The sequence below is a fragment of the Thalassophryne amazonica genome, chromosome 6, assembly GCF_902500255.1.
Source record: "Thalassophryne amazonica chromosome 6, fThaAma1.1, whole genome shotgun sequence".
Lineage (NCBI taxonomy): Eukaryota > Metazoa > Chordata > Actinopteri > Batrachoidiformes > Batrachoididae > Thalassophryne > Thalassophryne amazonica.
Window position 1 is genome coordinate 78,903,706 of NC_047108.1, and position 27,701 is coordinate 78,931,406.

The 27,701-nt window shown below is 41.5% G+C and overlaps 1 protein-coding gene and 1 long non-coding RNA gene across 3 annotated transcripts in view; both read left to right on the forward strand.

The window, feature by feature from the left end:
* The window catches only part of kcnd3 (potassium voltage-gated channel, Shal-related subfamily, member 3), a 486,339-nt gene that overhangs the window by 130,951 nt on the left and 327,687 nt on the right, over window positions 1-27,701 (forward strand). The window lies entirely within an intron of this gene.
* Window positions 630-27,134, forward strand: LOC117512478. The gene is made up of 5 exons (XR_004561302.1): window positions 630-642; window positions 1,424-1,426; window positions 16,692-16,700; window positions 26,856-26,864; window positions 26,976-27,134. It is a non-coding gene; the product is annotated as an uncharacterized LOC117512478 (long non-coding RNA).

A 27,701-nucleotide genomic window follows, 5' to 3' on the forward strand; every position in this document is an offset into this window, starting at 1 on the left:
ACAAGATATTTAATGTTCAAACTGATAAACTTTATTGTTTTTGCACAAATATTTGCTCATTTTGAAATGGATGCCTGCAACATGTTTCAAAAAAGCTGGGACAGTGGTATGTTTACCACTGTTACATCACCTTTCCTTCTAACAACACTCAATAATATTAGACGGTATTGCTTAAATTTTCATTGTTACGCAGATGATACCCAGCTTTATCTATCCATGAAGCCAGAGGATACGCACCAATTAGCTAAACTGCAGGATTGTCTTACAGACATAAAGACATGGATGACCTCTAATTTCCTGCTTTTAAACTCAGATAAAACTGAAGTTATTGTACTTGGCCCCACAAATCTTAGAAGCATGGTGTCTAACCAGATCGTTACTCTGGATGGCATTTCCCTGATCTCTAGTAATACTGTGAGAAATCTTGGAGTTATTTTTGATCAGGATATGTCATTCAAAGCGCATATTAAACAAATATGTAGGACTGCCTTTTTGCATTTACGCAATATCTCTAAAATCAGAAAGGTCTTGTCTCAGAGTGATGCTGAAAAACTAATTCATGCATTTGTTTCCTCTAGGCTGGACTATTGTAATTCATTATTATCAGGTTGTCCTAAAAGTTCCCTAAAAAGCCTTCAGTTGGTTCAGAATGCTGCAGCTAGAGTACTGACGGGGACTAGCAGGAGAGAGCATATCTCACCCGTGTTGGCCTCCCTTCATTGGCTTCCTGTTAATGCTAGAATAGAATTTAAAATTCTTCTTCTTACTTATAAGGTTTTGAATAATCAGGTCCCATCTTATCTTAGGGACCTCATAGTACCATATTACCCCATTAGAGCGCTTCGCTCTCAGACTGCGGGCTTACTTGTAGTTCCTAGGGTTTGTAAGAGTAGAATGGGAGGCAGAGCCTTCAGCTTTCAGGCTCCTCTCCTGTGGAACCAGCTCCCAATTCAGATCAGGGAGACAGATACCCTCTCTACTTTTAAGATTAGGCTTAAAACTTTCCTTTTCGCTAAGGCTTATAGTTAGGGCTGGATCGGGTGACCCTGGACCATCCCTTGGTTATGTTGCTTTAGACGTAGACTGTGTTTCATAATTATTGTATGGCCTTGCCTTGCAATGTGGAGCGCCTTGGGGCAACTGTTTGTTGTGATTTGGCGCTATACAAGAAAAAAGTTGATTGATTGATTGAATAAGCTTTTAGGAACTGAGGACATTAATTGTTGAAGGTTTGTAGGTGTAATTCTTTCCCATTCTTGCTTGATGTACAACTTAAGTTGTTCAACAGGGGGTCTCTGTTGTCGTATTTTGTGCTTCATAATGCCCCACACATTTTCAATGGGCGACAGGTCTGGACTGCAAGCAGGCCAGTCTAGTACCCGCACTCTTTTACTACGAAGCCACGCTGTTGTAACAGGTGCAGAATGTGGCTTGGCATTGTCTTGCTGAAATAAGCAGGGACGTCCCTGAAAAAGACGTTGCTTGGATGGCAGCATGTGTTGCTCCAAAACCTGGATGTACCTTTCAGCATTGATGGTGCCATCACAGATGTGTAAGTTGCCCATGCCATTGGCACTAACTCACCCACATACCATCACAGATGCTGGCTTTTGAACTTTGCGCTGGTAACAATCTGGATGGTCTTTTTCCTCTTTTGTCCGGAGGACATGACGTCCATGATTCCCAAAAACAATTTTAAATGTGGACTCATCAGACCACAGCACACTTTTCCACTTTGTGTCTGTCCATTTCAAATGAGCTCGGGCCCAGAGAAGGCGGCGGCATTTCTGGATGTTGTTGATGTATGGCTTTCGCTTTGGATGGTAGAGCTTTAACTTGCACTTGTAGATGCAGCGACGAACTGTGTTAACTGACAATGGTTTTCTGAAGTATTCCTGAGCCCACGCGGTAAGATCCTTTATGTAATGATGTCTGTTTTTAATGCAGTGCCGCCTGAGGGATCAAAGGTCACGGGCATTCAGTGTTGGTTTTCGGCCTTGCCACTTATGTGTAGAAAGTTCTCCAGATTCTCTGAATCTTCTGTTTATATCATGGACCGTAGATGATGGAATCCCTAAATTCCTTGCAATTGAACGTTGAGAAACATTGTTCTTAAACTGTTGGACTATTTTTTCACCCAGTTGTTGACAAAGTGGTGATCCTCGACACATCTTTGCTTGTGAATGGCTGAGCTCTTTTTGGGGGATGCTCCTTTTATACCAAGTCATGACACTCACCTGTTTCCAATTAACCTGTTCAACCTGGGAAATGTTCCCAAACAGGTGTTCTTTGAGGCATTCAACTTTCCCAGTCTTTTGTCGCCCCTGTTCACAGCTTTTTTGAAATGTGTTGCATGCATCCATTTCAAAATGAGCAAATATTTGCACAAAAACAAAAAAGTCTATCAGTCTTAGCATTAACTTGTCTTGTCCTTTGTGGAGTATTCAATTGACTATTGGTGAAGAGTATTTGCCAACATCATTCTATTCTGTTTTTTATTTACGTTTCACACACGTCCCTAACTTCATTGGACTTGGGGTTGTACCCAGCAGAAGTGAACAGGCCACTGTGTACCCATTTCAAATGCACATTCGGGTGACAGTTTGTTTATACTATTATATCTGTTCTGAATTGGAAAGCCATACTGTGCTATTGATGCTATGCTAACAACAGGCAGCCTTCTTCTTCTGAGGTTTTTCTATGTTGCACTTTCTGCTGTTCTATGTGGTGCTGCCCCCAGTGGTGACAAAATATTCTGTTACTTAACAAACAGTCTGTATCCAGCAGTTAGAATGTATTTCTTAAAAAGAATACATGAAATTTTCAGCTGTACTTATCCGAAGAATGGTGTAATGGGGTACAACAATTAACCAATACAAATGAAAACTCCATTTTAAAGTAAAAGATACGGACAGATGCATCCATTCACAGACTCATTCATCGATCCAAAAATGGTTGATGGCTTGAGTTTAACATTATGAATTGGTTGATTTAACTTTGTTCCTACTACTTCGTCCATGTCTTCAAATGTTCTCAAACATTCAGAAGTTGGTGCAAGCGCTCTCCTGAGACTTGATCACAGGAACATGTAACTGTAAGGTAAAACTAAATCAACATGTCCGATAGTGGTAGGTGGTATAATGGATAAGTGCACGTTTTGCTTACAGGGCTGTTTCCACAGAGCACCATTCTACTATGAATGCCCACTATCACCTAGTGCAAAAATGGGATGAATGGCTTAATCCTCCCCATACTAGCAGCTCCAGGCGTGCTTCCTCTACCCTTACACCCTCTGCCAGACATGATTGAGCTGTTCAGCTTTGAACAAAATGCCACAACAAATGTTCATCAGGGCGCTTCAGCTTCAAATTTTGTCCCAGATGGAGCACAGTGAAACATGTTTCAAGCCATAGTCACTACGAATGCCCCCTTTAAAGAAGTTTCAAATATGATTGAAGCTCTTAAGACTACAAATACCCAGAAGTTACTCGTATTGTCAGGGAGTTTGAGAATTGGGTTCAAATGTTGAACATTTCAAACATTCAGTTTTAAATCTGGTGCCTATGATAGCCGTAACTACAACATATACCAAGTTTGTTCAAGACGCATCGAGAAGTTACTATGATGATTCAAAACGCACCCGATTTGCTATTCGGGATTAAATGGGAATAGCCCATTCCAATTTATTATACTGTCACCCAAGTTCAGAACAAAAAAGTTATGCTATGCTTATGGTATGCTAACAACAGCTGGATTCTTCTTCTGAGGTTGTTCTATGCTGGAAAAATGTGAAGAAGGTCCCTGGTTTTCATGAAGAATGTACTTGAAGATAAGCAATGCCAGTTTTGCTTTATTCTAATTTCTAATGGAAAATTAATGGCGACATTAAACAAAGATTGTATCGGATTGCATCGTATTGCACCGAATCTCATTGAATCGATTCGTGCCCCACGAATCTAAATATGTATCGTATCATTTTATTAGGGAGGGATGCAGACCCCTATGGTGTACCTTGAGAAATGAAGGCCTGATCAGGTATTGAAGAGGTAGATTAGATAGAGACACGGGAGAGAAGTGTTATGAGGAAGGGAGGGAATGAGCGATGTGGATGGATGGAGCTTGATTCCAGCTTTCCATTCTCTTCCCAGTGGATGCCAGTAAGGAGGTGTCCAAGGATGCTTGATCTTAGATTAGATGACTGCGCTCGCACAGTGGGCTCCCTGGCAAAGCACAGCATTCCAACACATGCTCAACACCCACGTCTCACACGCACACACCCACAAACACACTTCAATATTGCTACTTCTTTAAGCAATTTATGCCCACTTCTAATTTCAGCCATATTTTGGCACCTTTATTTTGTATTTCTTTGACTCGGCTCCCATGTGGGGTGAGTGCACCAGTGTGAATATTTAAGAAGCTCATTTAGTAGGCTGAATTTTTCACTGTCTTCATGCTGGTTGTTATTTTTTAGAATATTTAAAGCCCTAGAACAAATTTCTCTTTTGTGTGTGTGCTACAGTAATCCTATCCATTTTTACAGTGCAGTTATTTTGTAGGTTCAGTGAACATTGGAGTCGTCACTTACAGTATGTGTGCTCCTGGCAACTGTAGCCCCGACAGATGGACAGCAGACCCGACACTTCCCTGGGAGGGCTCAGCCACTGACTCTAACGGCGGGGTACAGGAGAGGGGAGGATTTGTTCACACTGGGAGAAAGTCAGAACAAAGGAGGAGAGCCCGGTCTCATGCAAGGATGCATAATGAGCAAGGTAGATGTGGTTGTCTCTCAGGTCAGAAAATATGTTGGGAGTAAAGAAGAATTGTTTCAGTAGACAGGAGAGGCAGGAGGACAAAAAAGAAGAGGAAAAAGGATAAACTCAAGGGAGTGTTTGCCCACAGGCTGTATATAAAGTGGAGAAACCCTCGATGACATCACCCATAGGTTTTCTCAAGAGCTGGTTTGAAAGTGAAATGAGGCTGTTCCAAATGTTGCCATCTAGGCAGTGCCTGACTCAGCCAGCGCGTAAATACCTAAACAGGTGGAACTTGGGATGAATGAAGCCTAAACACACCCCGCACCTTGGAGGTACCAAACAAGCTAAAGCTAACAGGCTAATCTTTGTTTGGTTGTTTTATTAATGCATAAATTTTGAAGACTTGGAAGTGGTCTTCATAAGACAGGGGTGGACAACTTGTTCCATAAAGGGTCAAGAGGGTACAGGTTTTCTTTGCAGCTACTGACTCCACCAGGTGATTTCACTGATTAACTGATTCCATCTGCTCAAAGTGATATTAATCAGTGAAATCACCTGGTGGAATCAGTGGCTGCAAAGAAAACCTCCACCCTCTTGGCCCTTTCTGGAACAAGTTGCCCACCCCTGTCATAAGAGATGGTTTGGTTCCAGGTACCTGCATAATGCCTCAGAGTAATTGTGATGTAACATGACCAAGCTCTCAATACCTGCTAATGCTAACTATGCTAATCTACAAATATTAAAATTTCACACAACAGAAATACTGAAGTATAGATTTCTTAGATGGTCGTGTTTAAAAAAAAAAAAAACAACAGTTAACTAACTGCACAACAAACCATGTGATCTTCGATATTTGAAATAAAATGTTCGGAAATGACAAACAGCAACTAACAGCCGCTGCTAGCATGGCCACAAGCTGTCACTCACAGTGGCCACTCCCCTTATTATTCATAACTTGGTGGTTTAAAATATCTTAAAAGGATTAGTTGTATTAAAATTTGGCTGCTGTACAGTTGGGATGAATGGGGAAACTGACTGTACAGCCCAAAAGTGTTATTATATGAGCATGTAAGTCCCTTCAGCTGCTCCCTTGTTTGCATTTAGGGTCACCACAGCAAATCCAAGGTGGATGAATTGGCACAAGTCTTACACCGGATGCCCTTCCTGACGCAACCCCGGCAGGGGTGGCGTTTGAACCTTTCACACTGAAACCAAGTGCACTGACCACGAGCATGTAAACTTGTTTATTTTCTCCTGTAAAGTTGGACATTTTAACATGGGTTCTATGGGGCGTGAATTGCCTCAGGTGGCCATTTAATTTACTGCAAGACTTGGCACTTCCACATCGACTTCATTTTTCAGCACCTGCAATTAGCACTTGGGATGGATGAAAATGTGAAATAAAAGTAAAAATGTGAGTTGTTGTAACATGATGTCATCAAGATAAAGCATGGGTGGGGTGGAGGCTGGGGGAGGCTACAAGTGGCTGGCTTTTCCTGTGCTTTTATTCCTAATGTGTGTGCCTGTGTGTTGTTTTGTGCCTTATGTGGGAGCTGTGAATAAATGAGAAGTAACACTTTGACTCAGTGTTTCCAACCCAGTGACTCCAGGGAGGTTCATCTAAATGTTTTGTTTCATTAAACATGTCTGGGTACATACTGTAAATTGGCTTAAGGACTGTTGTTTATGGTTTGCTTCTTTAAAGCCTAAATAAAGCACAGTTTAGAGGAGGGTTACGCAAGTCAGGACCCGCTCCAACCTTGCGCAATTCCTCTTTTCAGTTGCGGTACCTGTTTGCTTATCTTCCCTATCAGAGGTAATATTCAGCCTTTCCAGAGGAAAACTGTAACTGTTTGGACTCCTGGGAAGCTGTGAAACTGCTATAAGAGAGTGAGAGAGGGAGGCCGAGCGAGAGGGTAGCAGTGCAAAGCACGTGCTGTCACAGACTAATGTTGGGTGCAGTGATGTGGGCTAATCTGTCACTGCTAACAGATTGCACGATTGGGTAAATAGAGCTTGTTATGGCAGCTGGCTGCCTGTCTGCATCATTCTCTCTCTCCTTTCTCTTTGGTATTCATGCCTGTGGAATAATGAATATGACATATTGTCCAGAATTTGTCGCCTGTGGTCGTGCGTTGGAAAGTAGCAGCTGGACAGTCATCTCTCTCACTTGCTGATGTGCGTACACATACGCACATACACAAGATTACACAGTCACATGCGCACAAATCAACACATTATCCCCTCAGCTTCAGGGATTACACAGCCAACTTTTGGTCCATTTTGGATTCCATTCTTTTCCCTTTGTGGAAAGCATTGTTGGTCAGTGCTTTGGTGTATTTCTGTGCCTCTGTGTGTGTGTGTGTGTGTGTGTGTGTGTGGTGTGTGTGTGTGTGTGTGTGTGTGTGTGTGTGTGTGTGTGTGTGTGTGTGTGTGTGTGTGCATTTTTCTACATTTCTTGAGTCATGTCCTTCATGTTTTGGGAGCCTTTTTGTCACATGGAAAAAATGAATGCCTGTTTAGCCACGTTCTGGCTTTTGCGCTGTTGAAATGACGGAACAAGGTACATGCTAAACAATAGAGCTATGAAAAACCAAGGAATTCTGCAGATTTCATCACGGGGGGAGTTGTTAGTGTTCCACTGTAATCGTGATCGTCACTGAGTTTTTAAAATTCCTATCGCAAAGTGTTCTTTTTTTATGACATCATGCAAGTTTTATAAGTCCGCGGACACTGATCTGTATAACATATACAAATCTGTGTGCTCGGATCCGCGGAAGTCAGCGGAGATAAATGACTCTCAAAGCGTGACTGTTGCAACAGCGGGACTGGTTGGTTGCTACGGCGATGCTGTGTGGCTGCTCTAAGCTAAATGTAACATGCGGACATCATATACTTTAAGAGCCATGAAGTTTTTAAAAAGAATTTTGCGGCATGTCTGTGTCACAGAGCGACGTTGGAGAGAGGGAAGATGGCGAGAAAAACAGTTTGAAAAAGTTTAATAAGGATAAGAATCCGTGGAAATGGCGTTGGGTTGAATTTAAAGTTCGTCGTCATGATCACAGATAAAAGAAATGGGAAAAGCTCACTGCGTCTTTTTCCCTGAAGGAACACGGTAAGAATTTTTTTTTTCTTTTTTTTGTCTTTGGAAAATGAACATTGTGCTGTTCAAACAGGATTTCAGACAAGACTATGTGACTTTTTTATTTCATGTAGACTTTCTTTCATTGTAAAAAAAAAAGACGTTGTGACTTGGATTTACAGGAATTTACACAAGAATATATGTGACTTTTTTACTTATACGGTATGTTGTTGATATTTTACCATGATTTTCAAAATATTCTACAAGCTTTAGCTGTGGTTTTTGAAATGCTTTAACAGTCTTTTCAGTCTTCTTGAATATCACGTAGTTTAATTGTTCTGAGTTAATGCATATTTTGGTTTACAATTAAAAGGAAAATTAATCCAGGTCCTACTTTCATGTCATATCCTGTTATTTCAACATTATCCTTGACAATTCGCATGAAAAGTTGAATCTAGGATCATTTAAATATGTGCTTCTTTTGAGATTTTTTCTTCCCAGAGATGCTGAAAATGTATCATTAGATACAAATTTAATTTGGTTTCTGGGGCCCTGCAAACCATAAACCCTGGCTCCTGTGCCAGACCCGCTGCAAATTTTCCTTGGATTTCACAGTTTTCATTTCACAGCCCTGAAACAACTGTCATTCTGAATTAAAGACTTTCCATTTGCAATATGAATTCTTCCGTTGGTTTTCAAGCTCTTGCGATGAAAATTGGATCAGGTCATTTTGCAATCGAGAATGCATCATCTTTTCTTTCATTATGTTTTCAGTCCTGTAGAGAAAAGCCATTACTGTTCTGCAAAGATGAAATGAAAATAAGCATACGTGAACTGGAGTGCTTTGGTTGCACTTAAGACAGTAGTCATTTTTGTAACTCAATGTTTTGCTGAATTAGAGACACATTATGCAGCCTTGAAATGTATGTTTTCCGCAACTTAAAACTACTGTTTTGGTATCATAATATTAACCTTTATTTAACCAGATAAAAATCCCATTGAGATCAAAACTTCTTTTGCAAGGGTGACCTGGCCAAGAAAAGGCAGCAGCACACATCATAATAAACAAATGAACAACATCAAGATAACCATTAAAATAGATAAATGCAAGTAATTTACAAAAAAAAAAAAAAAAACACAATCATTTTGGTCATAGTAACAATGTATAAGTCAGGCAACAAACACAGGCACTGTTTGAAAGATTTGCATTCTCTCTCTCTCTTTTTTTTAAACAGAACAGAAATTGTTCAGAGAAATCAACCCCGACAGTTTCAGTTCAGGACATTCCAAGCAGAGGGAGCAGAAAAACTGAAAGCTTTCATTTCTGTTTTAGTGCGAACACGAGGTACACAAAAGCACAACACGTCATTTGAGCACAAAGGATAAAGGCTTTCAGATCTCAGAAGTAAATTAGATAAATAAGTCGGAACCAACCCAATAAGAGTCTTGTAAACCAGAGTCATGCAAGTATATTGTCTTACATTCAAAGAAGGCATGCCAGCATTAGCATACAACTCACAGTGGTAGGTGAGGTGGCTACAGGCAGTGATGAATCTCAGAGCACAATGGTACACTGACATGAAACACACATGTACACTGTTGAGCCACATACACATGACATCACCATAATCAAGTACATGCAAAATAATTCTTAAAATACTGCCTATACGGTGGGGCAATATTCTACAGTCTGTTTCTTTATGTTAAGTTGTTTTTTCCTCACAAAATAAACATTGTGTGTGCATTATGCACTTCCTCACAACATTTAAGCTGCAGTCATGGTCTGAACTGACTGTTCTCGTTTTCTCCACATTAGTTCAAACATTAAACAGATCTCTTTCTTATTGATCACATTTTGTATTTTTTTCTTTGACTTCACAAAATCAAATTGATCAAGGAAAGTTCAGCCTAAGCACAGGTGCCAAATTGTAAAGGCATCAGTGAAATTATGCAGTGCAGGTGGATTTTTGGAAAAGCAAATGTATTATTTCTCAGCCCTAGCATTTGTGCTCTCAAGAGGCAGAAAAAGGATGAAGTTCTTAGCCTGGCCTTTGGTAAAAATAGTTTTGTCAGGATGATAACTATTTTTTAGACAATATATTTTCCAAGAAATAATTGCAATCATATGCAAATAATAAATGTTTGAGTCCAGTGGTAAATTTTGAGTTGAAAGATGGAACGTTCCATTCACTCAAGAAATTCAGTTTTGTTTTGTTTTTTCAGTTACATAAATTGAAAACATAAATTATTTGTTTCATGTGAGACCTAAATAGATCAGCATCATTTGATGTTTTACTTAAAATTAGACAGGTGTTTCTTCTCAGAGTAGGAACGCAAAAGCAAAGAGGAGGCAGAGACGGCTCAGTGTCAGCATAGCAGTTCACTGCACCCAGCAAGTGAGCCACTAACACATCGCTAAGCTCAGTTAGAGCTGGAGCTGTGAGGATCGAAGTGGTGTGTGTAGAAGCACACATCTACTTTCCTCAGTTCAGTGAAAAATCGCAATCGGAACTTGTCCAATTCTTCATCTGCCAGAGCCTCTACGCCCGCTGCAGATGTCCCAGAGAAGACTGTATAAGCTTCTGATGGGGTTATTGTGTACTGGATTTAGCTTTCTCGTATCATGGTTTCATTTTTATGAACAGGTAGTTGATTTGGTCAATGCAGTGAAATGTAGAGCCAAAATGCACATTAAATAGAACCAAGTAGCTTGATAAAATGTCAGTCATTCAGTTTTTTTCTGTACAATGGGACAAATAATCAGTGCCACGTGACATACCATCCACCAGTTAAATGACAAGGATCTATTTAGTTGTCATCCTTAAGCAATATAATTGTTATTTTCAAATTATTTTATGCCACCAAAGATGAAAGTTCAGCATTTGAAAGAGCAAAGAAGGATCCATTGGTTGTGCATGGCAGGCAACATGCAGACAACCAGTCCATCTCCACTTCTCAAAAGTAGCCATCTGTCTGACACAGCTCAGTGAAACGTGAGCGCCCCCTTTTGCCTTCTCTGACCACTGTGGTACTCAACACTGAGGCACCACATACTGGATCACGCACAGAGAAATGAGCCTTGTGGCCAAAATGTTGTAGCTAATGTTCCCTCACAATACAAGTGACATGTTCCAAAATAAGTTGTTTTTTTTTGGCTTCGACCTTGTTTTGTTTGTTTGTTTGTTTGTTTTGCCCTGAGTCACCACAGTGGATCCAGTATGCATGTACATGTTGATTTGGCACAAGTTTTATGCCTGATGGAATGGTCTTGAACCAGGAACCATGAAAGCAAGTGCATTCACACTTGGCCACCATGTTGCTTGAAAAGCAGTTTTATTTATTTTTATGTTTTACAGAGCCTGAGAATCCATTTTATTTTTGTTTTAGTTATGTGGTTTTATTTTATTCATTTATTTTATTTAAAAAAAAAGCAATTAAATAAGTAAAGGGAGCTCAAACAAAGTTGACAACCCAGCTCATTTCCTTTAAATGGGTCACATCTCTCATTCAGATTAAACCCAAATGTTCCTGCATGGGAGCTGCAGAGCGCAGCTTTGAAACAAGCCCATTTGGACTTATTCTTCAAAACCTTCTGGCTGGATTTACATAGTCATCAGGAAAACAACTATTAGCCTTGAGTAATACATTCACTGTCGCTTCGTGTATGTACATGTGTGTGCGTGTGCTGGAGCGAACTGAGGCCAGTCCACAGTTACAGTCCAGCACAAGGGAAGACTGCCACCAGAAATTGCTAGAAAAGTGCCAGCATATATGTAATTTCTTTTTTTTTTCTGTTCATTCAGTTTTGACCCTACACCTAAATCTCGGCAGTGAAACCCCTGCTGTTTATTAAGTGACTTCCTTGTGTAAACAAATGTGTGTCTACTAAATGGACTGCATTTACAGTGCATCCAGAAAGTATTCGCTTCACATTTTCCACATTTCGTTATGTTACAGCCTTATTCCAAAATGGACGAAATTCATTTTATCCTCTACATTTTACAAACAATACCCCATAATGACAATGTGAAAAAAGTTTTTTTTTTGTTTTTTTTTTTAGATTTTTACAAATTTATTAAAAATGAAAAACTAAGAGATCACATGTACATAAGTATTCATAGCTTTTGCCATAAAACTCTAAATTGAGCTCAGGTGCCTCCTGTTTCCACTGATCATTCTTGAGATGTTTCTGCAGTTCAGTTGGAGTCTACCTGGGGTAAATTCAGTTGATTGGACATGATTTGGAAAGACACACACCTGTCTACATATAAGGTTCCATAGTTGACTGTACATATCGGAGAACAAACCAAGAATGATGTCAAAGGAATTGCCTGTAGACCTCCCAGACAGGATTGTCTTGATGCACAAATCTAGGGAAGGGTACAAAAATGTTTCTGCTGCTTTGAAGGTCCCAATGAGTACAGTGGCCTCAATCATCCATAAATGGAAGATGTCCAGATCCACCAGGACTCTTCCTAGAGCTGTCCGCCTGTCTAAGTGATTGGGGGAGAGGGGCCTTTGTCAGTGAGGTGACCAAGAACCCGATAGTCACTCTGTCAGAGCTCCAGCATTCCTCTGTGGAGAGATGAGAACCTTCCAGAAGGACAACCATCTCTGCAGCAATCAGCCAGTCAGGCCTGTAGTGATTAAACATTAATCTAAACATTAATAATTTGGCCACACATGGCAGCACCATAAATGTAATGATTAAAGATATGTATAATTATTAGTCTTTGATATTGAAATGTCCTCCTTATGGGGTACCAGGATGAGTCATGCATCATATTATTAATATTTTTAATTCTGGAAATCACCTACATGCTCACAATAAATTTATGTAATAAAATATGAGTTAAAGCTAGAGTAGGTAGTCTTGGAGAGCTAGCAAGAGAGCTAGGAAGATTTGAAAGTAGCACCTTCTCGAAGTTTCACCCTCTCCCCCCTACCCCGCCAGTGCTCCGTTCAAAGCCATGCCCCACAAACTTGACGCACATCTGACTGTGGGACTCAGCGAGGCAGAGGAGAGCCAACTTAGCCATTTCAGCATTGACCAAACTACCTCATGTCTTGTTCACCTGTAAGTAAACTGTATTATTGTAATGTTTTCTTTTTAAAAATACAATAGTAACGTTATGTCTCTGCAGCCCCGGAGGCTGCATATTCAGCTTTCAAGCTAGCATGTTGTGTACTTTTTGTGTTTGATGAACTCTCAAATTCATATTCATATTCATAGCAGCAACAGCAGCAAGTTGAACTCACTGGTCGGACAGAGACTCAGACACAATAGTTGAAACAGTTGGGGGAGCGGGTCTCATCAATTTGTGTTTTGACGGTGTCGAGGTAGATGGATCTTTGTCATGGCTAAAAATAACATACAAAGAAGCTAATGTTAGCTGTTGGGCTAATAGGCGCAACAAAAGTAGCCAAGTTGGCAAATCTTATATGAACAAATCCCCCCGAAGCAAAAGTACACTCAACAAAAATATAAACACAACACTTTTGGTTTTGCTCCCATTTTGTATGAGATGAACTCAAAGATCTAAAACTTTTTCCACATACACAATATCACCATTTCCCTCAAATATTGTTCACAAACCAGTCTAAATCTGTGATAGTGAGCACTTCTCCTTTGCTGAGATAATCCATCCCACCTCACAGGTGTGCCATATCAAGATGCTGATTAGACACCATGATTAGTGCACAGGTGTGCCTTAGACTGCCCACAATAAAAGGCCACTCTGAAAGGTGCAGTTTTATCACACAGCACAATGCCACAGATGTCGCAAGATTTGAGGGAGTGTGCAATTGGCATGCTGACAGCAGGAATGTCAACCAGAGCTGTTGCTCGTGTATTGAATGTTCATTTCTCTACCATAAGCCGTCTCCAAAGGCGTTTCAGAGAATTTGGCAGTACATCCAACCACCCTCACAACCGCAGACCATGTGTAACCACACCAGCCCAGGACCTTCACATCCAGCATGTTCACCTCCAAGATCGTCTGAGACCAGCCACTCGGACAGCTGCTGAAACAATCAGTTTGCATAACCAAAGAATTTCTGCACAAACTGTCAGAAACCGTCTCAGGGAAGCTCATCTGCATGCTCGTCGTCCTCATCGGGGTCTCGACCTGACTCCAGTTCGTCGTCGTAACCGACTTGAGTAGGCAAATGCTCACATTCGCTGGCGTTTGGCACGTTGGAGAGGTGTTCTCTTCACAGATGAATCCCGGTTCACACTGTCCAGGGCAGATGGCAGACAACGTGTGTGGCGTCGTGTGGTTGAGCGGTTTTCTGATGTCAGTGTTGTGGATCGAGTGGCCCATGGTGGCGGTGGGGTTATGGTATGGGCAGGCGTCTGTTATGGACGAAGAACACAGGTGCATTTTATTGATGGCATTTTGAATGTACAGAGATACCGTGACGAGATCCTGAGGCCCATTGTTGTGCCATACATCCCAGAACATCACCTCATGTTGCAGCAGGATAATGCACGGCTCCATGTTGCAAGGATCTGTACACAATTACTCACCGGACATGTCACCCATTGAGCATGTTTGGGATGCTCTGGACCGGCGTATACGACAACGTGTACCAGTTCCTGACAATATCCAGCAACTTCGCACAGCCATTGAAGAGGAGTGGACCAACATTCCACAGGCCACAATTGACAACCTGATCAACTCTATCCGAAGGAGATGTGTTGTACTGCATGAGGCATATGTGGTCACACCAGATACTGACTGGTATCCCCCCCAATAAAACAAAACTGCACCTTTCAGGGTGGCCTTTTATTGTGGGCAGTCTAAGGCACACCTGTGCACTTATCATGGTGTCTAATTAGCATCTTGGTATGGCACACCTGTGAGGTGGGATGGATTATCTCAGCAAAGGAGAAGTGCTCACTATCACAGATTTAGACTGGTTTGTGAACACTATTTGAGGTAAATGGTGATATTGTGTATGTGGAAAAAGTTTTAGATCTTTGAGTTCATCTCATACAAAATGGGAGCAAAACCAAAGTGTTGCGTTTATATTTTTGTTGTTGTTTGTTGAGTGTAGTTACCTGTCCAACGGAAAGAGAGCAACCTGTGTGTCACTTTTCAAGCCCTTCAGATGCCTCAGTTGTTTCCACTGAGAAAATGCTGCACCGATGTTGACTCTCATCTGACCTCTTGCTTTATCCCAAGCCTTTTTCTTCCTTTTCTGCCTCCGGCTTTCTTTTCTTTTGAATTATATTGGGGTGAGCCATTAAACGTTACGATGGAAGTGGTGGTTTTGGCTGTATTCCCTCTGCCATTGTACCGAACTGAACTTCTTTGGTGAAACAAGATGAGTGTACACGCGCGGAGGAGGGAGGGACAGACAGGCATTGAGCCTGGTGACGCAAGCAGGAAGAACTAGACATAAAGGCATCTGTTTGTTTCTTTGAGAGCGCACCGCGGGGCTTATACTGGTTGGAGTTTTATCGACCCTACAGCTGCTACAAACGTCTGATTTCTTTTTTGTTTCTTTTTCTGAATGTATAATGTATTGACTACTGTTAGGATAGATGGACCATTTCACCCAATATAACAAAAAGTGTTTCTGAACAGAGTTACCTACCCTAGCTTTAAGATGATATGTAATTATATATGAGATTTAATTCCTCAAATGTGGGGCACCACCTGTTTTACACACAGGAAAGTTAACTTAAACAACATTAATCAATCTTTTACCATGTATTCCATGTAACAGGGTAAATAAACTGTCCCTGCATGTCTCTACGTCATTCCCAGTCATCTATAGCTCACACTCAGTATGATTTCTTTTCTGTGTTCATGTTGTCTGAGGTGACACTGTGAGGAATCCCTGCTCATAGGTCCTATTTACATGTATTTGCATATTTAAATGAGGGTATGGCCAGGGAAGAGTGTGGTGCGTGTGCATGTGCGCTCAGTTCCACGTTCAGTGGGATGTACAAACGGGATTTGTGTGGATCCATGCCTACGCACACTTTGATACATCTGAATATTTTTGTGCTTATGCCAGTTTCTGGGTTTTGGAGTACACCATGTTTCAGTAGGAAATCCATGCAAGTCTTTGTACATGAGGACCCTGTTATGTGTTGGACGCAGCCCGGAGAACCGACCAGCGTTTGAAGGACCCAGTATAAAATAAGCAGAGCACGGTACAAAGGATAACAGAGTTTAATAAACATAACAGTGATGTGATAAATATAACAAAAGAGTGCGCGGTCTGGCGTGGTGGATTACGGTGCGCTCCCAGCAGCACTAACGGTCCGGAGCCAGAACCAGTTCGGACCCAAGGACCCCGCCGACACCCCCCAGGTGGCCGCGACAAACCGAGTCTGTGAATGAAGAAATCATCATGTGAGTCCACACTCCACACACAGAGAGACCGCTCAAAGGTGTACAAACAGCAAACACTTCCTGGCTTAATTACTAATCAGCTTCCCACCCTGCAGGCATGGAACACCCTGTTCACAAACTCACTGCAGTGGAAGCTGATTAAAACGACTAACATAACAGCTCAATATAATAAGGTGTGAGGGACACCACATTTACTGACTGTACAAATGTTAGTCACAAAACCAAACGTACCTCAGGAAGTGTGCTGACGAGCGTGAGACCTCACCCTCTCCTCTTTCACAGACCATGCATCAAACCTGGACGTTCTCTGCATCCACTGATGATGAGATGGCTCTCGAGACAACGATCTCACCCGTCTGGTCACAAGGTCGAGTCTCTGGCAAATACACACTGTGTACTCCAGACTTAAATGCCACCATGTTCCAATCCGTGTAGATGCACCACAGCTGTGAGTCCTGACGAGCCGCACCTGATCAGCCTCAGGTGATCAGGGTGAGGTCCTGGTAACTCAGCCACTCAGTCCCAAATGCGCACCACCTGGAAGGAAAACCAAAAGACAGAAACAGAAGACCAACAAAAGCCAGCCAGACACGCCAGCCACAACAGACCCAGGCCTTTGAAAGGTTTAGAAAGAGTTCTTTGGGAAGGGAAAACATTAATGTAAGTTTGATGTTTATGTGAGTACGTCTGAGGCCATATTCATTACAGGCCTGTATGGTAGAGTGGCCAGACGAAAGCTACGTGTAACACTTGCAAGGCTTTAGATTTAAATAAAGTGTATATGATTATGTTCATATGCAAGTGCAATTGTATATTGGTTCGTCTCTCAGGAGGAAAATAATAAAACAGTGCCCAAATAAACACAACAGTGTGCGGTGCAGCCCAAATATCTTTTAGTGGTCGGGGATATTTACAACAGGATGTTTACATCTACAATATTTACAGAATAGTGCACTTCAAAATAAATGACCTCAGGTCTAAAGTTCAGATTAAAAGTTCATGAGGAAATGAGCAATACACTCCGACACTCTGCCCTTGAGAGTCTACTACTAAAAAGTCCATGGTTGGGGAAAGTGTTCTCCTCAACACTAAATTGAACCGGGACCCAAAGGCCCACCGTAGTCCAGCGCATTGGAGGTGGTGGGAACGCGCAACAGCACAACAGAGAAGGAGAACAAATGGCCGCAAGACCTCCTACTAGCACCCTTAGTTCCAGTGGTCTCACAGTGGAGGGCGCACACACAGGCCCCGTGCAGACTGGCTCTTTCTGGCAGTTACACGCCCTCAGTGATACCTGGCCTGTGTAAAAACATGCATGTATAAGCGATCGATCAATGACATAACAGTAGCAGCTAAACCGGCTAACTGCACCGCAACAAAACACATAATAGTGGTACAGAATTTGTAACAGAGTACGTATTTGTATATTACACAATAACAAGTGATACATCAGAAACTCTATACTTGTTTTAAAACAACATGCTCGTAAGCATAATAGCATAAGTGGAAACAACACACCGATCCCATTCATAAAAAAAAATCAAAAGGGTGATGGTAGCGGTTCCACACATGAACACCTACGAGTTGAGGAGCACAACATTTAGGATCCGCGTTCGAAGCATTAATGTTAAACGTTTGGCTTGAAATAAGCGCATACCTGTAGCTTCTCAGCATTCCAGTATTCCCCACGCACCTAGCCGGCCGGCGGCTACTACTGTGTATTTATTCACTAGAGCACTCCGGACTTCCGGGTAGGGTCGCAAAGGCTCATGGGAAATGTAGTTCGCTTAACGTGAAGCGGGTATAAATATAAACCGGGTTACATACGCCTTAGTAAAAGCCACATGGCAGCCCACCTGGAGTTTGCCAAAATGCACCTGAAGGACTCTCAGACCATGAGAAACAAAATTCTCTGGTTTGATGTGATAAAGATCAAACTCAGTGGTGTGAATGCCAGGTGTCATGTTTGGAGGAAACCAGGCACCATCCCTACATTGAAGCATGGTGGTGCAGCATCATACTGTGGAGATGTTTTTCAGTGGCAGGAACTGGGAGACTAGTCAGGATTAAGGGAAAGATGACTGCAGCAATATACAGACATCATGGATGAAATCCTGCTTCAGAGCACTCTTGACCTCAGACTGGGACAAGGGTTCATCTTTCAGCAGGACAATGACCCTAAGCACACAGCCAAGATGTCAAAGGAGTGGCTTCAGGACAACTCTGTGAATGTCCTTGAGTGGGTCAGACAGGTGCAGACCTGAATCCAATGGAAGATCTCTGGAGATATCTGAAAATGGCTGTGCACAGGGGCTCCCAATGTGCCCAAATATTGGTTGTGCAATACCATCAACAACTTGCTAATTCAGAACACGTCAGACCAATATTTTTTGTGTAGACTAAGGAAAAATAAAAGACAAATAATGAAAATAATGCCAAATATCCATTACTTTTGAGATCAATATCTATTTTGGCACAGCTCTGATCTGACATGCTGCTGAGGTTATAATCAGAGCCACAGGCAGAAGTGGTCTGTGTGGGCATTAATCTTTTTTCTTTTCTTTTTTAATCCTTCCATGTACCCATGAATCAAACACCTGTTGATTCAATGCATTTTTCACATGGATTCCAACTTTGAAGGAGTAAATTTAAAAAATAAAAAGAGTAAGGGTTAAACTTTTGCTGAAGTTAGATAATTATTAAAGAGGTCATCTAATGCAAAATCTGTAATTCCATGATGTAATACAGTCACCGTCCAAAAAGTGAAAAATATATTGTGATGTTATTTTTAGGTCATATCACCCACCACTAATTTAAACCATATTGTGACAGAAACTGATTTGTGCAGAATTGTGAGCGCTCTTGACCTCAGACTGGGACGAGGGTTCATCTTTCAGCAGGACAATGACCCTAAGCACACAGGCAAGATGTCAAAGGCGTGGCTTCAGGACAAATAATAATAATATATAATTTATTAATTTATATAGCGCCAAATCACGAGTAATCGCCTCAAGGCGCTTCACAAACATTTAAAAGCAGAATAAAATGAAATAAGACTAAAACACAGTAAAAAAAAATTTAACCATAAAAGGTAGAAGAAGTAAAATGAAACAAATTAAAAAAAGACACACAATCATATAAAATACTAATGATAAAACAAGGAGAACAGATGTGTCTTCAATCTGGCTTTAACCCTTTATCTACGGTGATGGCGCCCACGCCATATTTTCCATATGCGTATTTTTTTTACCGTATCTCCACCATAGTTTGTCCAATCCGAATGATTCAAAGTGCATTGTTAAGCTAACAGCAAGGGCTTTCCAATGATATATGGCGTATTATGGTAAACATAAGCCCGTGACGTCATCACGCAGAGGAAAAACACAGAAGTTTCACACTAGTGCGCCGCTGATTCTCATTACCGTAAATTCTCATGTAAGCCCTCAATCTGAAAAATTTCAACACTGACAGCAAGCCAAGAACCCGTGCTTTCCAACAGTATGCTATATGTTGCATATATTATGGTAAAGTGCGTTCGGTGACTTTTGAAACGAGGGAAAATTATGAAAAAGAGCGCAAAATTGACAGAAAAGTACAGAGACAGATAGCAAACATAAATGTAGTAATTTTTGAGGAAAAGGCAGGGTATTAGTGTCATTTGTGAAGGTGTGTGTGCGTGTTTGTGTGGGTGTGATGGCTCCATCAGCCACAAGCCACTGCCCGGTGCCAACAAGCAGTGGAAACACAACTTGCCAGCGATCCACAAAGGGGCGGCGTTCTTGCAAGGTTTGCAAGAGGTCAACCTGCTGGATGTGCAAACTTTGTAAAATTGGCCTCTGTCTTCAGCCAGACAGAAACTGTTGCAAACAGTACCACACTGACAATGGAATGATGTAGTTTAGATCTAATTTTGATTCTTGGTTATATGTTTGTATATAGTTTGACACTATTGTTTTATTCATATTGTATAATTTTGCACAAAATGAGTGTTCAAATGAGTGATTTATTGCACATTTTAATAATACAGATAATAATTGATATATTTATATATAGTTTTGCACTTTGTTTGTTGTTATTCATATTGCTTGGTTCTGCACTTTAAAATTGGTTACTTTTTGAATATTTTCGCCTTGTAAAATGTTTACTTTTGCACTGTTTCTACACTGTTTCTGAGTTCTAGACACAGAAAATTAATTATTTTGATTGTAAACACATACAGCTTCCTGTTAAAAATGTGAAATCCAAACTTCCTTTACATAATCATTTTTCACTAAAAAACTGAAAAAAAAATCAAGTTCGTTTTTGTGTTTTTTCTCATTTTAAATGCTAAAACGTACAAATAATGTGTATAAATAATTAATCAGGTGTAATATAATTGAAATTCAGGTACTCTTGGAAAAGGGTACCAAAGCACACAAACATAGAACATTATTTCTTAATTTTATTGCTATAATAAAAAATTATAACCAATCGTCCATTTATAGCCTCAGTAGGTAAAGGGTTAAAAGTCTCCACAGAGTCCGACTGTCATATTAGCGCAGTCAGATCATTCCACAGAGCTGGGGCGCGGTGATAAAAAGCTCTGTAACCCGCTGACCTTTTCTTCACCTTCGGGACACACAATAATCCCGCACCCTGTGAACGCAGTGCCCTTGCCGGCACATAGGACTCAACCAGGCTGGCCAGATAGGGGGGGCGCCAGTCCGTGAACAATTTTATAGGCCAATAGTAACACCTTAAAATCCGATCTCAAGGAGACCGGAAACCAGTGAAGGGATTCCAGAAAAGTCAGACAAAGTGTTCCATTCCACGCCTAGTGCATACCCAATAGGCAGTGGTGAGCTCAGTCAAAATTATCGACACTGTGTTTGTATATCATACAATTGGTTGATATATTAATTAACATGACAGTCCTAGATGGGAAGGACTTTACAGAATAGCTGGTATATATGAGAACACACAAGATACTTAAGTTTCTTCCTTATTTGGAACACATCTCCATAGCAATTCCTTAATGGTTGGTGGAAGACGTTGTTATCCTTTGAAACATTTTATGATCTCTGATGTCTTACAAGTATTTACTAACTTTAAAGAGCAGCAATACTTTTCAGTCTTGAACCCAGTCATCTATAGGAAAATTTCATTGTCTGCATCCATAGTACACAGTAATTGCTGCAGTCCACAAGCCAAACCAGACTCCCTTAAGTGCAATATCAAGATAACGATGTTTATTGCTCATTCATAGATGATGGATCACTCTGTTTGTTATGACTATGGGTGCATGAGCAACAGTAAGTCCAAGTGCTTTTGTTAGAGTGATTTATTTGCAAGCTTTGAGCAGTTTGCCTGTTTTAATTGTGATTCAGCAAAACTCATAGCTCAGCATTTTGAGCCAGTGAACAGTCCTGCTTGGATGGAAGTGTGTCATGTGCGGTGCGCGAGCAGAGAGAATCAGGAACAATCTCCCGTCATCCCAAGGCAATTTATCACTGTGTCTATGCCTCTAATGTGAATGATAGTTTAAACAGAGGGTCCTGAGAGTGGCTGCATTTTAATATTCTAGTTGTTCAATGAAAAAAAGACTGCTTTACCTAATAGCTTTGGCTTGGAGGCTGTTTGGCCCTGTTAAGGTTTCTTTCCGCTTTTCCTATGTAAACATAAATTAGCTGTAATTGAACAGTCATATTTGCACGGCTGAACGCTTGCTGTTGTGTGCTGCATACCAGCCAGCCCTGACACGGTCGTCAAAACACTTTCGGCCATTCATAATCTTGCTTCCTGTCTTGCTGTCATCATTGCATATTTCTGCCTCATTTGTCTGCATCTCCTTCATTAGAATTAATTAACCATTTTTGTTAATTACCTGTCAGCTTTAGCATAACAATACTGCCCTTTTAGCCATTTTATAAGCACTGAGGCAGCCATCATTAACCTCCACCCCCCCATTTGGTGTAGCTTGAACTGAACCTTGACCTTCAGTAACACTATATTCCCTTATTCCTCATGTGTTCCTATCACTATGAGAATTATGCCTTGTGTTAGGGAGGCCTCTTGTTTATTGAGTTAGCTGATATTTGGTCTTTATGAGACCCCGAAAGACTTTTTGTCTCTCATTGGCTTTTCGTGAATCCCTCTGCAGTGTCTGTCACTCCAGAAAGCCCACTATTATTTGTATACCTTTGTTTGTTGTACAGTTGCTCTATGCTGATGATCTTCTGTTTTTCAGTGCTTTTGATGACGTGCTCATCTCTGCTTGCCTCTCCCTGCACGTGTCTTTGTGAGTGCTCACTCTTGTCAGTATTACACAGGGTCAACTCTACCAAGGTAAGAGGGTGTACATGTAATTATCAGTGCAGAGAGCTTGTTTCCATTCATTTTTAATAAGCAATGGAGCTGCAGTGCCTCCATTAATACAGAATTAGACCGCCCATCAGCCACGACCACACATAAAAGCCTTCTTCCTCTACATTTGGGGTGTAGACTGTACAGCTGAAGATGGTTAATGATGTAGTGTGACTGGCACATTGACAGTAAGTCAGAGACTGGAGATGGACAGAAAGGAAATTAAGAGAGAGGAAACAAGAGTGCAGGAGGTAAGAAAGGAGCTGGGAGCTCGTCACTCCCACAACACTGCCAATGTGAGTGCAATGAGCTTAACAAGTGGTGGGGTGTCAATGGACTTCATTAACATAGGTATTAGCGTAAAATTTTATGATGTCATAATAGTGCATCTGCGCATGCATCTTTGTGCATATTGATGTACTGTAAATGTGTGTGCAAGGGAAAGGGAAAGGGAAATACCATATGTAATGCACTTCCAAGAGACTAAGCCAAGTCAGGTCAGGTCTTGGAGCAAATGTTAGTGTCACGCATCATCACAACCACCATACTACTGGACCACTCTTTTGGCGGCAACCAAAATGAAGACACCCTCTCCACACTCACATCCTGAAAATAAACATGTACATGCTACAGTCAAGTGATACCCAGGCTTTTCCTTGCCTTTTTCCAATTGATGGGGTCCTCAGCACTGGGCCATATTGCCCAGAAAGCCATGCAATTAGTCCATAGTGTTAGAGCTGTCTTTCTATCACAGTGCAAACAATAGTCCTCATCTGAGGCTCCCTAAATTACTCTTCATCTGACACAAAGTCATCCCAGCGGTGCCCAAGAATCCTCTGGAGAGACCTCGTATTGAAGACATCCAGTCATTTACTTGGTATGACTTGGTGACTGGCTATTGTGAATGCCTCAACTAAACAGTAAGACATGAAGCATCAGGGCCCTTAAGAGTTGGGCGTTCATTCTCCTGCAAGAGAATCAGGATTGCCAAACACCTTTGTCTAGTGACATCATGATGTCAAAAGCTCTTTCTAGACATCTCTCAATCTCAAAGGCCAAGGACCAGAGAGGTACATATCACTGCCAAAGTAAATTAATATCATGACAAGTTTAACACTTTCAACACATACAGCTACAACTCTGATAGTTGTGTCCAGGAAGTCATTGAAAGCCTGGATCATAGTGTTGATCCAGAACAATCATTAACGCAGACACTTTACATCCTCATTCAGCTTATTAAGTGCTGGAATCAGGACATTGATTCCACAAAGCTCATACTATGCTATGACCTTTGTAGAATCAATGTGCTGATTCCTGGCCTTGATGTCTGCAGCGTCAAGGTCAGCAAAAACCTTTCTTTTTTGGGACAAGCACATAAGTTGCTGGACTCTACAACCCTAACAAATGCACAGTCTGTGCAAGTACTGAACAAAGTAGGAGCCAGAACACATCCTTGACAAACACCAGAATTCACTGGAAAAACATTAAACGCTGTCCCCATTCCACAAGACACACACAGTACCTGTGTATAGGCTGACTATGATGTGCTGAAACCTAGCGTGGATCCATGAATTTTCAAGATTCAAGGTTTGGTGAAATCAACATTGCCTGCAAAGAAGCACTGCAGATGATCACGCTTGTCTTCAGTGAGCACTTACAGAGCTAGGATGCAATTGATGGTTGACTTCTTGGGTGTGAAGCCTGCCTGCTCATGATTGTTTGCAATGCCAGGACAACACCGACTCGTCCACCTGGAGGAGTTCAACTCTATACTGCATGTTCTTTGGGGTTATCAGAGGCCAGAGACATATCTTCATATTATTTGTCCAAACACCAGTTCCATTTATAAATCCACATCTAGTTTTAGTTTGACATTGATGTACAGTAGAAGTATTTGAAACATTTTTAAAGGTAATATTTGTTCAAAACCCATTGATGTGGCTTTAAAGCTCATTAAGTAAACTATTGTTGGTGCGTAATGTAACATTTTACAGTCAGAACTAGAGTATACTGAATTCTTAATAATAAAATATTTTATTGTTGTGGTTTGCCCCTGTCTGTGTCTTTCTGTTAGTTATCTTTGTGATCTGTCCCCTGTCTGTGTCCCTGTGTTAATTGTCAGTTTGTTTTAGTCCTGTGTCCATGCCTGTCAATTGTGTGGTTTCTCTGTTTGCACTCAGTTACATCTTTGAGTTCCATGTTACTTTTCTTATCTGGTTATTTTGTAGTTCTCCTTTCAGCTTGTTTATTATTATGATATGTTTTAGTTTCCACTCACCCCCGTGGATCTTTTGAGGTTTGTGTCACTTTGTGTGTGTCAGTTCCTATGTGTGTCTGTCTTGTGTCCCGGTCTTTCCGTCACCGGTGCACTCCACACCTGGTCCTAGTCCTCTCTTGAGTAGTTAATTCCTTCAATGCGGACTGGCCTGGAGACAGGCCCAACACCTTGTAAGTTGTGCCTTAGAATTATTTCTCAGTACAATGGTAATATACAAGCCAATATTTGAATGTTTCTGATCCTACTGCATAGTGGCACAAGTGGTTATCGCAGTTGCCTCCGAAACAGATGCTACCTGTGCCCCATCCTTCATAATGCTGCATTTGCACATAACGATGACAAGTCATGAATGCCGCGAAGTATATATTGTTGGCCACTGATCACGAATGTGATGATTCGGGACAGAGGCCTCAGGTGTCCTCAGGAACTGCTGCAACCTGTTACCACGCATTACGATTAATGGCATGTGTTGCTGGAGAATTATCAGGAACCATTACACACGGCCAAGAATATTGTTCCATGCTATTGCGCGCTGTCACTTGCAATAGCGCATCATTAAGTTTTGTCACGTTGTGAATGAGGCAAATTGTCTCCACACACACCCCCATATTCATCCAACTGTCAGTTGCCGAACAATTCAGATCGCTCCAGTTTGCTCCTCAAAATCCACATCAGAAGAACTTGGCTCCATGGCTCTGTTCCATGGAGTAGCACAGAGAGGAGGAGGAGACGGAGAGAGCCAGATGTATGGCTCCACGTGACTCTCTTTTCGTGCATTTTCCCAAACATCAGGCACATGCAGTAGGTGGAACACTTGCAGGAGCGCGCTGAGGAGCACTGGAACGAAACTTTTAGCCGACTTGGCATCACTGTCCTTCTTCAGCATACTGCAGCAATGAAACTGAATGTCGTGCAGCAGGGTTTAATTGTGCGCACATGCCTGGAGTGAGCATCCTGCTGCAGCTCAACCCCACTTCATTTGTGAGATTGGTAATTCAGAGAAGCAGAGTTATTAGTCAGGCTTCCTTCTTCGTAATGTTGATAATTTAACCTGCATTAACCCAACCACTGAACGATCACAGTGATCATTATTGTCAGTGCTGAGGCTGACATCAGATCTTTGCCAGGTGTTGGCCTTGTGCATTGCTGCTGTGTTTGATGGTAACAACAAACCATTGAACTCTCACCTCAATTTCCACAGAAATGCAATGACAAAAATGGTGTGTTTCACTGGCAAGCAGGATAAGAGCTGCATGACGGCCTGGTAGTATGGGATATGCACAATGGAGCAGCAGGCAGCGAGGCAGCATCACTCTTCCTGTCATAGAAGCAAATAAGGAAACAGAGATTCATCAGAAGCCTGTTGTAAGGCAGCAACGTAGAGCAGGACTTCATTGTTGCTGTCGGTTGTTGGAAAAATACAGTGTGTGCGACTGTTTGTCCGAGCGTGCTTTGCGACCTTCTGGGGTTCCCGAGTGACCTCCTGATCTGTCTCTGGAGTCTGCTGATTATGCTCTGCTTTGTCCACGTATTGACCTAAATCAAACAACTGGCAAATGGCCCCCTGGAGGCTGTTGTGTCTGTATGTGTGGCATCCTGGCATCTATAAGTCCAGCTGTGGCTGTGGTCCTGTGTGTGGCAGTTTAACATTCTCATATAACTCACAAAGGAATCTTCATTTCTGCTTTATTTGCATGTACACAAATTAAATAGGCAGCTAACAGCGGTGGGAACTGTCACAACATGCTGATGCACTGAGCTCTCATAATGCATACACACACACACACACACACACACACATGCATAATGCTTTGTTATTTTTGTGACTACAGAAGATTTCAAATCCATAATTCAAAGGTCACTCGGGACCAGAAAAGCTTATGGTGCAGGGAATCATCTCTGAAATAGCACTAAGTAACCTTCATTTTTTCCAACATGTTTAAAGAAATAGTAAATCCATTGGGGAATGTTGTTTCAGATTGCCCTTTGCACTTGTGTCTTTTCCTCTTGAGATTTTCTGCTGAAAGAGGATTTGGGTTTAAATTTGGACAGATGTCCTCATAATGCATTTTCATCACACTTTAGTTTTTTGAGTGAATTATTTTCACCTTTGTTATGCAGCTACAATGTCATACAAGTTTTTGTAGGCGGTATGGTCTAGTGGTTCAAGCATTTGGCTTGAGACCAGAGGATCCTCGGTTCAAATCCCAGCCTGATGGGAAAATCACTAAGGGCCCTTGGGTAAGGTCCTTAATCCCCTAGGTGCTCCTGGTATGTAGTGAGTACCTTGTATGGCAGCACCCTCACATCAGGGTGAATGTGAGGCATTAGTGTGTAAAACTCTTTGAGCGGCTGATGCAGATGGAAAAGCGCTATATAAATGCAGTCCATTTACGCAAGTTTTTGTAGGATAATTCTCTTGAAACCTAGAGCTCTAAGTGTAACAACTGCATGTGTACATGTTTGACAGTGATTCATGCAAATTGGTTCCTTTTTATCCACCACTGGCTGAAGGCCTGAAGGGGGATTATGTCGTGGCAGTGGTCATCCGTCCATCTGTCTGTCTGTACATTCCAAAAAGGGTAGAAGTGTTCTGAAATCAACTCCTCTCACACTTTTAGGTGGAATTTCATGAAACTTGGTACAAGTCAATCAATCAATCAATCAATTTTTTTTTTATATAGCGCCAAATCACAACAAACAGTTGCCCCAAGGCACTTTATATTGTAAGGCAAGGCCATACAATAATTATGTAAAACCCCCAACGTCAAAACGGCCCCCTGTGAGCAAGCACTTGGCTACAGTGGGAAGGAAAAACTCCCTTTTAACAGGAAGAAACCTCCAGCAGAACCAGGCTCAGGGAGGGGCAGTCT